Genomic DNA, 13,678 nt, shown 5'->3' with positions numbered 1-13,678 from the left:
TTTTTTTTTTTTTTTTTTTTTTTTTTTTTTTTTTTTTTTTTTTTTTTTTTTTTTTTTTTTTTTTTTTTTTTTTGGGGGGGAGGGGCTCCCTGCAGGACGTGGACCGCGAGCAAAGCCCCGCACCCACTGTCAGGTCGATTCCCGCCTTCGGCCGCCCTGCGCGCGCCCATCACCCTGGGGCCTGCAAGTCTGTGGCCGGCCTGGCTGTGTCCTGGCACCTGGCGCTGCCCTCAGGAGACTGCCAGTCAGGCGAGACGAACTCGAACCAACATCCCAACTCCGGGGAATCGTGTTGAACCCAGAACCCCGTAGCGCAGGGGGAGAGATTCGGTTTGCTCAGAGGGAGCTGCCTTTCAGCTGGGCCTGCAGGAATTAGCTCTTCGGGCGGGAGTTCACGTCTGCAAGCAAGCATGGTTACTGAAGGTGAACTCGTCTGCTGTAAAACAATACATTTGTTTGAAAAAGAAAAAAGAAAAAAAAAAACCCAAACCAGTGCAGGCAAAGGTGAGGAGGTTGAGAGAAAACCCATAGGAACACCATTCAGTTGAATGTATGGACCCCCTGATGGGGCCACCCCACTCCCACGTTCACACCCAGGAAAAAATGCACACACACGTGTTAAGTGTGCACGGCAAGTCAGGTACTAGGGTGTTGATAACAGCGCTAGTCATCATAGCCCCTAATTAGGAGCTGCCAGACGCCGCCAGCGACAGAATGGAAACATGGGGGGGGGGGGGCAGAGGCACCTCCCAGCGCCGCAGCTTTGAGAAGTGGGTGCTGCAGGATTCGGGCTCTGTGAAGGTGCAGGACAGCTTAGCAGTCAGGAGAGGTCCTGGGGGAGCACAGGGAGCTTTCTGGGGGGCTGGTTGGGATCTGTTTTTTACATCTGGGTATGGGTTACAGGTTAGGTTTGGTATGTGAAAACGTACCCAACTGTTCAATGACGTGATGTGCCCTTTCCTCAATGAACGTTAGATTCAAAAATAAAAAACAAAAAGTCAAAAAACTCGTGTCTTCACAGGATGCCTCCCAAGTTGGAGGTTTGCAGAGAGTCTAGGAATGCTCATGAAAGGGGGTCACTTCCTAATCCCTAGGCTAAGGACGCCTCCCAACAGCAGTGGCTTGGGATTGACCCTCGACAGAGGAGGGGAGGGTACAAAGGGTTCCTGGCCTGGGCAGCTGGGGAAGATGATCTGGTCCACTTCACTAGATGGTGGGGGGTGTCTGCCAGAGGCAGGGACCCGCTGGCACTGGGATGGGGGTAGGTGGGAGCTCTGAGCTGGGGACAGATTGAAGACTTATGCTTACGTATTGTTTTTGATTTTTGAGCCATGGGAGAATAAGGGGGCCCTGGAGAGAGTTTATGGTTCAGGGTAAGCGTAGTATGTGCCCCGCGTAGTACGTGCCTGCGCATTTTGTTATTACAACAGCCGCGGAAGGTCTTAGTGCCCCCATTCTGCAGCTGAAGCAACCAAGGCTCAGAGAGGCCAAGTCACTGGCCAAATGCTCACGACGAGGTGATTGACAGTGCTAGGATTTGAAACCAGGCCGGCTGAGTCCCAGTCCTGGGCTCATCTGAAAGTGAATAGTGTGAACGCCGTACACACGTTTGCTTCACCACTCCCCAGGGACTGGACATTTAGGGCATTTAAATTGGGGGGCGGGGAGGGTTGTGTTTAATTGTTCTGCAGTGAAACCTGCATGTTCTAGGCTCAGCATGTAGCATAGTAGAGGATGTCTTAGAAGAGCAATTCTGCACCCAGAAACGGCCTGATCGCTCACGTGTCCGGAGAGGGACACGGTCAAGCCCGGAGTCTCTCCACCACCGCTCCCGCACTGAGTAACATCTTTGTTTAATTTGGGCTTTGTCCACAGGCAAAAGCAACGGGCGTCTCGCTGTTTCAATGTATCATCAATCATCATCTGATGTATCACCACTGAGTTTGAACATGTTTCAGGGGCTTATTAGCTTGTATTTCTTTCCTTTGTGACTTCTTTCATAACCTTCACTCATTTATTTTTGTAATAACAAAATTGTTTATTATAGTGAACGAGCGAGGAAAAGCTGCAGTGTCCAACGATAGCCTATCTATGGTGTATATGACTAGATTCAACTATACCAATATTCCGTGGTTCGAGGGAATATTGCACCATCGTGGAAAAGGCTGAACAGGATGCCTAAGTAGGAATAGGATCTCTGTGAACGAATACTATGTAAAAACAACAAAAAAATCAGACAAACCAGAAACAACAACCAAAATTGAGTATGAGTATATGGGTCCACTGTGCAATTACAACCCTCGAAAAGCTATTTTCACATAGCTAAAGATCAAAAGGGAACCAAAAGAAATGGGATATTGTGTTTACTAGTGAAAATTTTGTTATTTAATTTTTTTTTTTTTTGAAACATTTGCGACAGAAAGGAGTAATTGTACCAGCAACCTGGAGTGGTATAATCGCTATACCTAACTTTGACTGAGTTTCTGGGCAACCAAAGTAAAAATCAAATTATGATCACTTAAATAAGTCCTGATTTCTGACCAAATGGCATGCATCTTTCATCAGGAGAGACGAACTTCTTCCTGCACCAAGTTCTAACCGTTCTCCCTCTGGGTCCTTATGTAAGAGTCAGGAAACTTGCGGAGAAGCACGTTGCATGTCACATGTCGTTTGCAGAAGATGGAACTGGTCTTCAGAGAGGTTCCCCTGGGGGGATTAGGGACCAGGGAGGCCCCCACCATCTGAACCCCCCGGTCCAGGGCAAGACGACACCCGCCCCCCCGACCCGATTCTGCTCCAAGCAGGAAGCCATCCGTCATGTCCCACTGTGACAGTCCAGCTTTCTCCCATCTCAGAAGAGCCGAGCCACTCACTGCTCCCCGCCCCCCGTAAGTAACAAATAGCTCTCCGTTTGTTTGAAAGATCATTGTTGGCACACGTGGACTGTTTTTCTCTAAGTCGGAAAACAAATGGCTTTGGCGCTGCCCAAACTCTGGAGGACAAGCCGCCGGTGGTTCTCGTATGTGCTCCCCACCCTAAAGGCAGTGGCTGCCAGGCCCCCCCACCCTTCCAGGCGCAACCCGGCCCTGCATCCCTAGCTTGCGGCTCCCAGAACACCCAAGCACCCCCTCCCTTCCTGCCTCCACATGGCAGAGGGCTTTTCCTGCCCCTGGTGCTAAGCCGAGTGCCCGGGGGCCTGGATGTCCCCGACCCGTGCACTTCTATCCCCTTTATGACAATTTCCCTCTTCATGTTTCTTTCCTTCTTTGTGAAGGTGTTGGTTTTCTCTCGCCCCACTAGCCTGGGAGCTCCCTGAGGACGGGGACAGGGTCTGCCCATCTTCGGTGCGCCAGGCGTCCTTGCTGCGTGCGTCGGCGGACAAAGCCGCATTCCTAGCAGCTGGCCGGGCCACGTGGTAAGAAAAGCAGGGTTCTGCGTCAGAGCCACAGAGCATCACGACGTCCACTGGGCTGGACGGCGTTCATCCATACGATGGCCGAGAAGACTGAGCCGGGGTGTGGCAGAGTCCCTGACGCCCGGTATGGCTCAGCTCAGGAGCCGGGCTGCGGTCCCACCACCTCCACTCCCGGTCCCCCTCCCCAGCCCCTCTGGGTGTCTTCTCCACTCTGTCCCAGGATCTTTTCCTTACCGGGAAGGTCCTAGGGACAATGGCATGGCAGAAGTGACAAATGAGAAAAGAGTCTTGTCCCCTCCAGGTGGCTGCAGAAAATTAGAGATTCCAAATTATGTCAAATATCCATAAAACACACACAATTACACACAAAATAAGGAGGACCCCTGGGCTCCCCGGATCCCCCAGCAGACGTCTCTCTCCTAAACTCCCACACCGAATCAAGGCCCGCACTGGCTGTCTCCATGTCTAGTGACAATTCCCTGTTATCAGGGAAGGCCATGACCAGGGAAGTCCCTTTCCAGGGGCTTCTAATACTTCTGTCTCCCCGGTGACACCTAAAGATGTGAATTTCCACACGTCCAGCGTCCTAGCACGCCTCGGGCCTTCGATCGAATTTCATTCACACAGTCAGCCATGAGGAAGGTGTGCCCCCACTGCATGTCCCCTATTACGCGGTGAGTGAGGCAGGACCGTGGAGGAAGCTGCCAGCTTCACAAGGACCAGATGAAGGGCCAGGATACACCCCAGGGGTCTTACCACCCCACTGTGCCCACCCAGCACAGTGCCAGGTGGCCAGCTAGTAGCGGGCGCTGAATTAAGCGTCCCCCAAAATTCACCTGTTGAAGTTCTAACTCCCAGGACCTCAGATTGTGGCTGTATTTGGAGATGGGCCTTTAAAGAGGTAAGTCAGGGAAGATGAGGTCATGAGGGCAGTCCTCAACCCAATATAAGCGGGGTCTTCACAAGACGGGACTAGTACACATACACACAGAGGGATGACCACTGCGGACACAAGAGGACGGCCATCTACGAGCCATAGAGAGAGGCCCTGAGAGAAGCCAACCCTCCCAGGCTCCCAGCCTCCGAAACTGTGAGAGAATATAGTCCTGTTGTTCAAACCACACAGTCTGTGGAAGGAAGGAGGAGCGGAAGCCTACAACATTCCAGAGTGTTCTAGAACCTCGGCTGTCCTAGGACTCTATGGGTCAGAACTATCAGGGCAAATTCAAATAAAACCATTGTCATTCATTTTTGGGTTACACATAAGTCTTAAGGGGTCACGCTCTGTTTTGAAGACCGGAGCTCCCGTGCCCTCCAAGCAGAAGCCCCAGAAAACAAAAAGCCAACGAGATTCTGTCTTTGGGGGACCAGGCACGATGTTAGGGCTGTCCTAAGAGTAGTTAAGTAGGAGTGGGAAGACTGATTGTCAACAAGGTTAAAAGCTCGGAGCTCATGTGGTTAAGTTGGGGTGGGGGGGAGCTGTTACGTGCTGAAGCAAATGCAAATTTGTTTTGGCAAAAACGAGAGGATCTAACTGATCGGGTTCTGGAAAAACTGCCCCCCTGATGCCTTGGGGACAGTGTGGAAACACGGACAGCCTTTTGTTTGGGTTTTTGTTTGTCCCAGGACAGATCCGCATGCCTTGTGTTCTTTGCCAGAGATATTGGCTTTGGAATGGGGATCTCGAAGCTTCCTGTGCGTCCAGATTGTGGGGTCACGAGTGGGATTATAATGACCTCTACCATTTTCTCCCCTTTGTTTGAGGAAGCCCCTGTGGAAGAGCCTGATGAGGCAGCCCTGCATTCTCCCCACGACAGAGCCTAAACCCGTACTTCTCCCACCCCAGCTTCCCTTAAAGGCAGGGTGCTGGCCCGTGACCGAGGGGAGCTCACCACACGCAACAGCCCCAGACTTTGTAGTGGGAGCTGGTAATGGGAGGAGGCGGGGTCGGTGGCACACCCCTTCTGTTGGCAGGGAGAAGCAGCAGCAGCGAGAAGATGGCATTTCTGGGGTCAGTGCTGGCAGCAGAGAAGCCATGGCATCAAGGGACACAGCGGTGGGTGGCAGTGATGTCACCTGACTGACTGGCTATGTGGCTTGAATTTGGCTGCCACCCTGGCTTTGCTCCAGAGATCCCTGGTCTAGCCCAGCTTCTAGGCTTGGTCTGCGGTACTCCTGATAATTCCACAGGCTTCCCAGTACCCTGCCAGCAAACTTCTTTCCACTGACATCGACCTGAGTCGGTTGCAACCAAGGGTGCTGGTTGACCCTTGGGCTTGTTACGGGAGGAGGAACGGGCCTTCCCCTAAGGCTGGTGGGTCCTGGGAAGAGTGGCTATCATGTCATTGCACGTCTGAATGTAATCTCTGAACATGACTTTGGTTACCTCTGGTGGGAGGAAGTTCTCAACTTTGTAGTTGCGTGCAAGATAGCTGGTGTGAGTTCAGCAAAGACAAGCTTGTACCTATAGAGAGAGAGAGAAAGGAAGGTATATCTCAGTGAGCTGAGGGCAGCCAACGGGCAGAATGTCGTGGGCACTGTTGGGGAATCACGCCCCACCCTGACTCCCTCTTCCTGGAGAACTGCAGCCCTTATTAAAATTTTGCATTCTTTAGAAGGACAAATCTTACAACTTACTTCTTTAGTTCTAAGTGCTTTGTGTGTTTGCTTGACATTCCATTGGAATATGTTTTCTATCCCGGTTTCTACTTGGTTGCCTCTGATATAAAGGAAAGCTGCACGACTTTACATATCCAATCCATACAATTATATGGGCGTCGTGTGCAATTGTATTTGTTGCTGTGAGATTTATAATAGAAACACGAGCATAAATGGAAACGTAGCAACTAGCGTGTAGGAGAGAGCAATAGTTCAGGAAAACTGTGGCATATCCCCGCTATGGAATATCAGGTAACTCTTCAAATTTACAAATATGAAGACAGAGATGCTTGTTTTTTAATAAAATAAAAAAGATAGCAGAATCTAAGATTGTATATATACACATTGTATATACACTAGGCTTTATTAAAATATGTATACGTATGGAGAGATTTTGGAAGAAACACGCCGTGTCGTGAGGGTGGTGGCATTTCTAGATCTTTCTGCACTGAATATTTTTTTTACCCTCTACGTGTGTTACTTTTTCACTGAAGAAAAATAAAATCTAAAATAAACCACACCAGTGCTTCTGCCAGACTTGTTTTTACAAAGTCAGGAGATCGATCTCCACCCCAGGAAAACCAGCCATTGTTTCTTTGTTTTGACTTCTTAGTTTATAATATACTTTTAACTATAACCACATTGCAGAAGATCAGGAAGATGGAGAGAAAAATTATCCACGATCCCACCCTCCGACAGAAACAGAACCGTGGAGCATTCGTTTCCCGTATTTTGTATGCATAGTTTACATAGCTCGTCTCAGGGTACATAGTTTTGTAACCCAATTTCTTTAATTAACATTCTATCATAAACATACTCCGTGTGGCTACGAAGCCTCCATAGCCACGCCGTCTCCGTGGGCAATAAAACTCCATCCAGTTGGGGAAACATCAACTCATTCCCCTATTGGATATTTGAGTTCATTCCAGTTTCTTTGCTGATACAAGGAAGACTGCAAAGACCGTTTATTTGCTCATGAGGCTCTTCATATTTGGGATTATTTCTTTAGGACAGATTCCCAGAAGTCAGATGAATGGGTCAAAGGGCACATGCTGCTCCAATGAACAGCTCTCTCTCGAAGCTGGCCGAGTCACCTGCTGTTTGCTGGAAGGACAAATGGTTCTAATTAAAGGCTCAAAGTTTCCCCGTAGGTTCCAGCCGCGTGGGGGGGGGGGCGGTGGCTGGGGTCTTTGCAACCAGAGCAAACTTGCTAAACTAAATGGTCAGTGCCGAGAGTCTCCGTAGGTAGTGTTTTTCTAAATGGAACAATCTTTTGTATTGACTCATGATTGAGGAAAATCCATATAGCTGTGAGCCTTACAGAACATCTGCTTGGCTCAGCAAGGAGCAGACCTTCCCCAGAGCCGGCTTGGAAACTGTCATCATCCCTCCTTACCACCGTGCCCCAACTCAGTTTATCTATCAAGTGCTTTCCTCTCTCTCTAACTCAAATTGTCCCCATTCTACAGATGAGAAAACTGAGGCTCAGGTGGGTGAAGGGACATGCCTGACAGTCCACAGTGATTTAGTAGCAAAACCAGTGCTCCATCTACTCCCTGCAATCCCAGGGCCACTTCAGAGTCAGTCCACGTTGCGATTGGATTCATTCGCTCTGCAAGTGCCGAGCACAGACCTGTACTGGGACCTCCCTCGGGGAGCTTATGGTCTGGGGGAGACCCACACCAGCCATTTCAGTACCAGGGAGAGCTGTGGGAGCCCCGGCCAGGGGCGGGCTGCAGGGAGCAGGAGGGCTTAGGATGCCCAGAAATGTGTCAGGTGCGCAAAGAAGGGAGGAATCCCAGAAGGAGGGCACGTGGTGAATTTGGGCAAGTGGGGCATGGGCCTGTGTCTCAAGAATCTCAGCTCCTAGTCTCCTGGAAGCAGACAAGCCTGTGAAGCGAACCCTACGGGAAAATAATCAGGATTCCCTCTACACACATAGAGAGCCCAACAGACAATGTTAGAGACCACAGTCACCTGTTACACACCTGGCCGTGTCACCTGATGGCTAAGAGCAAGGTTTGTGCTCACACACCTCTGTTTAAATGTCCCCCAGTCACTGGCTGGGGGACCTCAGACAAGCCACTCACCTGCCCTGAGCTACAGTGGTTTCTTTATCATAATGGACACTGACATCCCGCTCATACTGGTGTTGGAGGGTCACATAGGGTCATATACGTGAGGCTTCTCGACCTAAGTGTGGCACAGGGAACCTGTCTGGTGAGTGTCAGCTATGATGGAGAAGAAGGAAAGGGAGGAGGAGGAGGATGGGGAGAGCTCATCTTGAAAGACTTCAAGGAGGTCCTAAAACCCAACCTGGGAAGAGGATGAAGAGTTGGGGGTGGGGGACCTGGGGCAGAAGGCACAGCAAAGGTTTGGAGAAAGGCCTTGGCCTCCCCAGGTGGGCCTGGTGTTTCTGTCGTTTTTAGCAATATCCCGATGTGTCTGTAGGGATTCCTGACCGAGGAATGTGCCACCTGTTGGCTTGTCAGCTTAGATGTTGTTCCTAGAAACTGCGGGCTGGGAAGCTGCCATTTTACAGAGGTAGGCACTGGGGGCACAATGCCCCTCTGCACCCAGTGGCTCTCTCTGCCCTGGGCACAAGGCAGCCCCCTCTTGGGGTTTTGCTCTGGTCTGCTGAGCCCGGCTTGCCCCTCGCCTTCCTTCCGGCTACTTGGCTTTGCACCCGTTGGCTTCCTGCTTCTTCTTGCTGCGTGGTCATGGGGTGGTGTGGCCAGAAGACTTGCACGCACACACACTTCACAGCAAGATGTCGGCCCAGCCCCTGTGTGGCCCTGGAGGGCGGCCAGGTTTGTGGCTGTGGTTGTGGCACTGCCCAGGGTCCAGTGGCCCCACGCCTGCCCCCACCCCGGGCGCCGGGGACAGTTGGGCCATACCGAGGGGATCTTGCTGCATCCCTGCTGGCTCCCCGCCGTCTGCAGGACCCTGTCCAGGACCTCAGCTGCCACATGAGGTCCCTGGGATGCTCTGTCCTGCCCGTTGCCATCATCATCTTCAGCCTCTCCTGTCGGCACAGTCAGACGATTGCTCGTGCATCCGTCCGCTCCACGAGTATTTAACTGAACAGCTATTATGTGCCGGGCATGGTTGTTGCATGTTGATGCGGAAACGAACCAAACAGACAAAATCCTGCCTCCCTGGAGCTGGCATGAGGGGGCATGGAATTTCCACTCAGACATGAGCTAGCCTTCCTTTGCCTGGGGCTGCAGGTCCCTCAACTGGGAAACCCCTCCCCTCCTGGCAAATCCATCCTCATCCGTCAGAGGTGCCCCAAGGGTTCCCAACTCGCCAGGGGCAGTCTGATGACCGGGGGTGGGGGCCGCACCTCAGCACTGCCCCTGCTGACCCGCCCTGACCACCCCACAGAAGCTTCACGACCCTCCGACCTAGGGTGTTCGATCTCACCACGGAATGGGCTCTGACCTTATCTTTGGTTTTAGTTTCAGTCTTAATATAAAGTGTGCCGTGTTTACTCTGACACGGAAAGAGTCAGTCTGTGTTTTGGATTTCACAGTTTACAAGGCTGACTTCGTTTATGACCACGCTTTATGTGCTCTCATATTTCAGACCACCAAACCCTTTAACTCCTTCTGGGATTTCAGGGTGGATGTTGGGCACAGCTGGGTGGGCGGTGGGGGCTGGCTGGGATGCACGTCTCCTCTCCCATCGGCCCTCTTCTGGGTCTCTGTGGGCCTGCTCCCCCATGTCTCACACTCGCCAGCCCGAGCTGACGTGGGCCATTTGCCCAACTCTCTCACCACGGGGCAGAACAGCCTTCTGTTCATCTCAGACTCCAGCTCAGAGCTTGCCTGGACAAAGTGTGCATTTGTCTTGCATTCCCCCACATTGAGCATCCTGTGGAACCATGGAGAACGAATGAATGGGCCTAACAGGTGAGTGTGTCTAATCGGATCAGCCCAGCATGCTCTGGCTGCCCGTGCCCGTGTCCCTCTTCCCCGTGGTTCAAAGGCAGGCTTAGCCAAGCTCTGGCAGCCACACACAGCACGGTCCTGAGTCCTCAAACCACCCTGTGAGGTAGGAATATTGTGCCCACTTTACAGGTGGAGAAACCGGGGCTCAGGAAGGCCAGGGCCTTACCAGCTGTCATGCAACCAGCAAGAGGCCAAGCCCGGTGCTCCCCTCACCCCAGCTCTGCTGGCTCCAAGTCCACAGTTCCACCCACTAAAGTACCAGAAAATGAACAGGAGACTCGAATGGGTCAATGCAGTTAATTCTCCCCAGCTTTTAAAAGAGTCTCAGTGAGGAGGAATCCAGGGGCCAGAGGAACTGTGGGGTTTCTCTGGAACAGCAGGGATCACCTCGGGTGACTCACAAAGGGGAGAGCGAGGGGCAGTGGCCTGTTTACAAGAACCTGGGACGCTGTCAGGCAAGCAGACCTCAGGCAGAGCTGCATTGCCAAGCCCGGGTTCCAAATGATATTTTTAAAAATTCTATAAACCACATTTTAATCACATTAAAGGAAATCAAAAGCACAGAGAAAAACAGACACTCCCACCACCCTAACCCAGGAGGCTCGTTTTTCATGTTCCTTTCCAGTTCTTGTTCATTTGCATGGAGGATTTATACGGCTGGTATAGTGTCATAGATACAATTGTATATTTAGGTTTTTTCACTTAAGCATGATTGGGGGGAGGGGCAAAAGGAGATGGAGAGAGAGTATCTTTTTTTTTTTTAAAGATGTATTTATTTATTTTGGGGAGAGAGAGGGAACACAAGTGAGGGGAAGGGGCAGAGGGAGAGGGAGAGAAAGAACCCTCAAGCAGACTCCCTGCTGAGTTTGGAGCCTGATGTGGAGCCTGACGAGGGGTTCGATCCCAGGCCCCTGAGATGATGACCTGAGCCTAAATTAAGAGTCGGATGCTTAACTGACTGAGCCACTCAGTGGACAGCAAGGAGTGTGGCAAGGAAGCTTGAGAGGGTTCAGATGCACAGATCATGTCTCCTAGTGGGGCATTTGCTGAGTTCTGGTGCTGTACAGGGATCAGGGGAGCCAGGGGTCAACCTGCAAGGCAGAGTGGAGCTTTGGGCACAAAAGACCAGCCAGGGAGAAGACCTGCCCCAAACACGCTGCCTATCCCCCTGCTCCACGTATTTGCCGGGTGTGGAAGCCACTCCGCAGGGAGTGGGAGGGCTGGGTGGGACCCCCTGCAGGGCAGAGCGGGGCTCTCCTGGAATCTGTCAGGGCTGAGGACACAAGGTCTCACCAGGTTCCCAATCCAAAGCTCAGGAAGAGATGTTCTGGGAACAGGGACACCCAGAGACACACTGACCATGACTAAACCACAACCCAGACCCTTCCCTGCTCAGCTTCTGGTTGGATTGGAGCGAAAATCTTCTCATACTATTTATCGAATAGGAACAGTTTTGTATTTCTCTTTTTTTTTTAAGTTAAGCAGAAATGTTTTTAGGAGGTGAGGAGAAACCACTCCCAGAGGAGAATAAGGTCACCAGGACCCCCCTTGCTTTCCACGCACAATGTCCAGCATTCAGTTAAAATCACAAGACATGAAAAGAGTGAAGAAAGTATGACAAACAAAGAAGAGAAAACACGGGCAAAGGAAGCATAACCACACTTAATGCGGGTACTGAGGTTAGCCAACGGGATTGAAAATAATAATGTCAAAGGAAATAAAGAAAAATGTAGGCAAAATAACAGAAGGTAGATTTTCAACAACAATGACAACACAATGGAATCTTTAGGAAGGAAGAACCAGACAACCGGATTAACATTCTGGTACCGAGAAATTCAGTGCCCGATGGAAAGTTTAACAACAAGTTAACACGAAAAATGAATGGAAAAAACAAGTCATTAAAAGTATGTAAACTGAAACATAGAAAGAAGAATAGATTTTTAAAAATACAAAAGATAAAAGACCTATGGGATGCAGTCGAAAGGTCTAACATACATGTAATTGTAGCTCCAGAAAAAAAGGAAGGGGCAAAACAGTACTCAGATTATGGCCAAGAATTTCCCGAAAACAAGGAAAGATGTCAACCCAGGTTCGAAAGCTCAGTTTACCCCAAACAGGATGAGCACAAAGAAAACCACGTTCTAAGCACAGAACGGTCCAACTGTTGAAAAATGAACACAAAGAAAAATCTTAAAAGCCGCTGGGAGCAGGAGTAGGGGGAGAGAAAATACATTATCTTCAAAACACCCTCGCTCAGTTAAGGTGGGCAGAAGAAGGAGCGGTGGGGAAGAGAAGAACGCCCTGGGCCCATCACAGAGACACAAACACATGGTCCCTCCCAGAGGGGCTCACAGGCTGGGCAGGGCACAGAAGACAGCAAACCCTCTTGATTTGGTCACAGCAGATAGAGGCTTGAAGGGGAGGAGATTGGTGAACCAGGCTGGGGCGGCGCCGTCTTCCCACAGAGGGAGCGTCTGACTGGGGTCCTGAACGACAGGTGAGAACCACAGATCAAGGAGAGGAGGACGTTCGAGACAGAAGCCACCAGCCAGGCCTCTCTGCCCCGACCTCCAGACGGCCCCCAGCCCACCGCCCAGGGCCTCCAAGAGTGCAAGGTCCCTGTTTTTCCGGATTCCCCAGACCTTCTCCTGGGAGTCAATCACCCCCAGCAAGTTCTGAGGGAGGCATGGGGGGCAGGGCACAGGCCTTCTCCAGGAACTTGGCAGGGTCACAGCTCCCTTCCTCCCCTCTCTGGAACCCTCCCTGCAAGCAAAGCAGCCCCTCAGATGTTCAGGCACCGTCTGCTCAGGGGTCCAAAAGTTCGAGTTGAAAATGAAAGGCGGTATGGCATCCTTTGCCCTGAGCCCCGGATCACATTTCTTGGGGACCCATCCCTTTAACACACCTCTCAGTGTCAAACATGGTCAAAGAACCCATTTAGCCACCATCTACTGAGCACCTAACACTGTGGGTCGCTGAGCTAGGGGCTGGAAATTCAGGAATAAACGAGGCCCAGGCCTGCCCTTGGGGAAGATCCTTAATGAGAAACATTTGGGGGCGAACCATGGGGTAAACTGCTTTCGAGCCAATGTGCTGTAATGCTATTTCTTTTTTCCCCTAACGGGGTTAGCTTTAGAAGTGCATTTGGCAAGCACTTTTAACAACCTGCACGGCTCCCAGCACATGTCCGTTATTGGCGTGCAAGAACTTTGGAGCTGGGGCTATCCAAAATGCATGAGAAAACTGGGAGGTCTACAATCTCATAATTTTATGCCTAACCTCAACTGCCGGCTTCCCAGGTTGGAGTTTTGGCCATTTAGTGTCACGCTGGGGGGACAGGCCAAACAAAAAGAAAGCCCAAGCTAAAAAAGGAAAAAATGCGCACATGTATTAAAGGCCATCATTGTCTATGCGTGACTGAACCCTGAAATCGAATCTGAGACGTTTCCCCAGAGAACGTGTGTATTTTTTATGGCAGGTTTTATATAAGCCGAATCTTTTTCTGCACACGAAAATCACTTTAATAAAACTTCCCTACACGCTCACGTTCTAGAAAGAAAGCATCTGTTGGCAATTCTGAGATCTTATGACTTCATTCCGAGCCAGGGAAAATTCAAAATATATTTTTTAAGCTTCAATAGAAAAATGAAAA

The sequence above is a fragment of the Ailuropoda melanoleuca genome, chromosome 15, assembly GCF_002007445.2.
Source record: "Ailuropoda melanoleuca isolate Jingjing chromosome 15, ASM200744v2, whole genome shotgun sequence".
Classification (NCBI taxonomy): domain Eukaryota; kingdom Metazoa; phylum Chordata; class Mammalia; order Carnivora; family Ursidae; genus Ailuropoda; species Ailuropoda melanoleuca.
The sequence above is the reverse complement of the archived record's forward strand: the minus strand, read 5'-3'. Positions refer to the sequence as shown.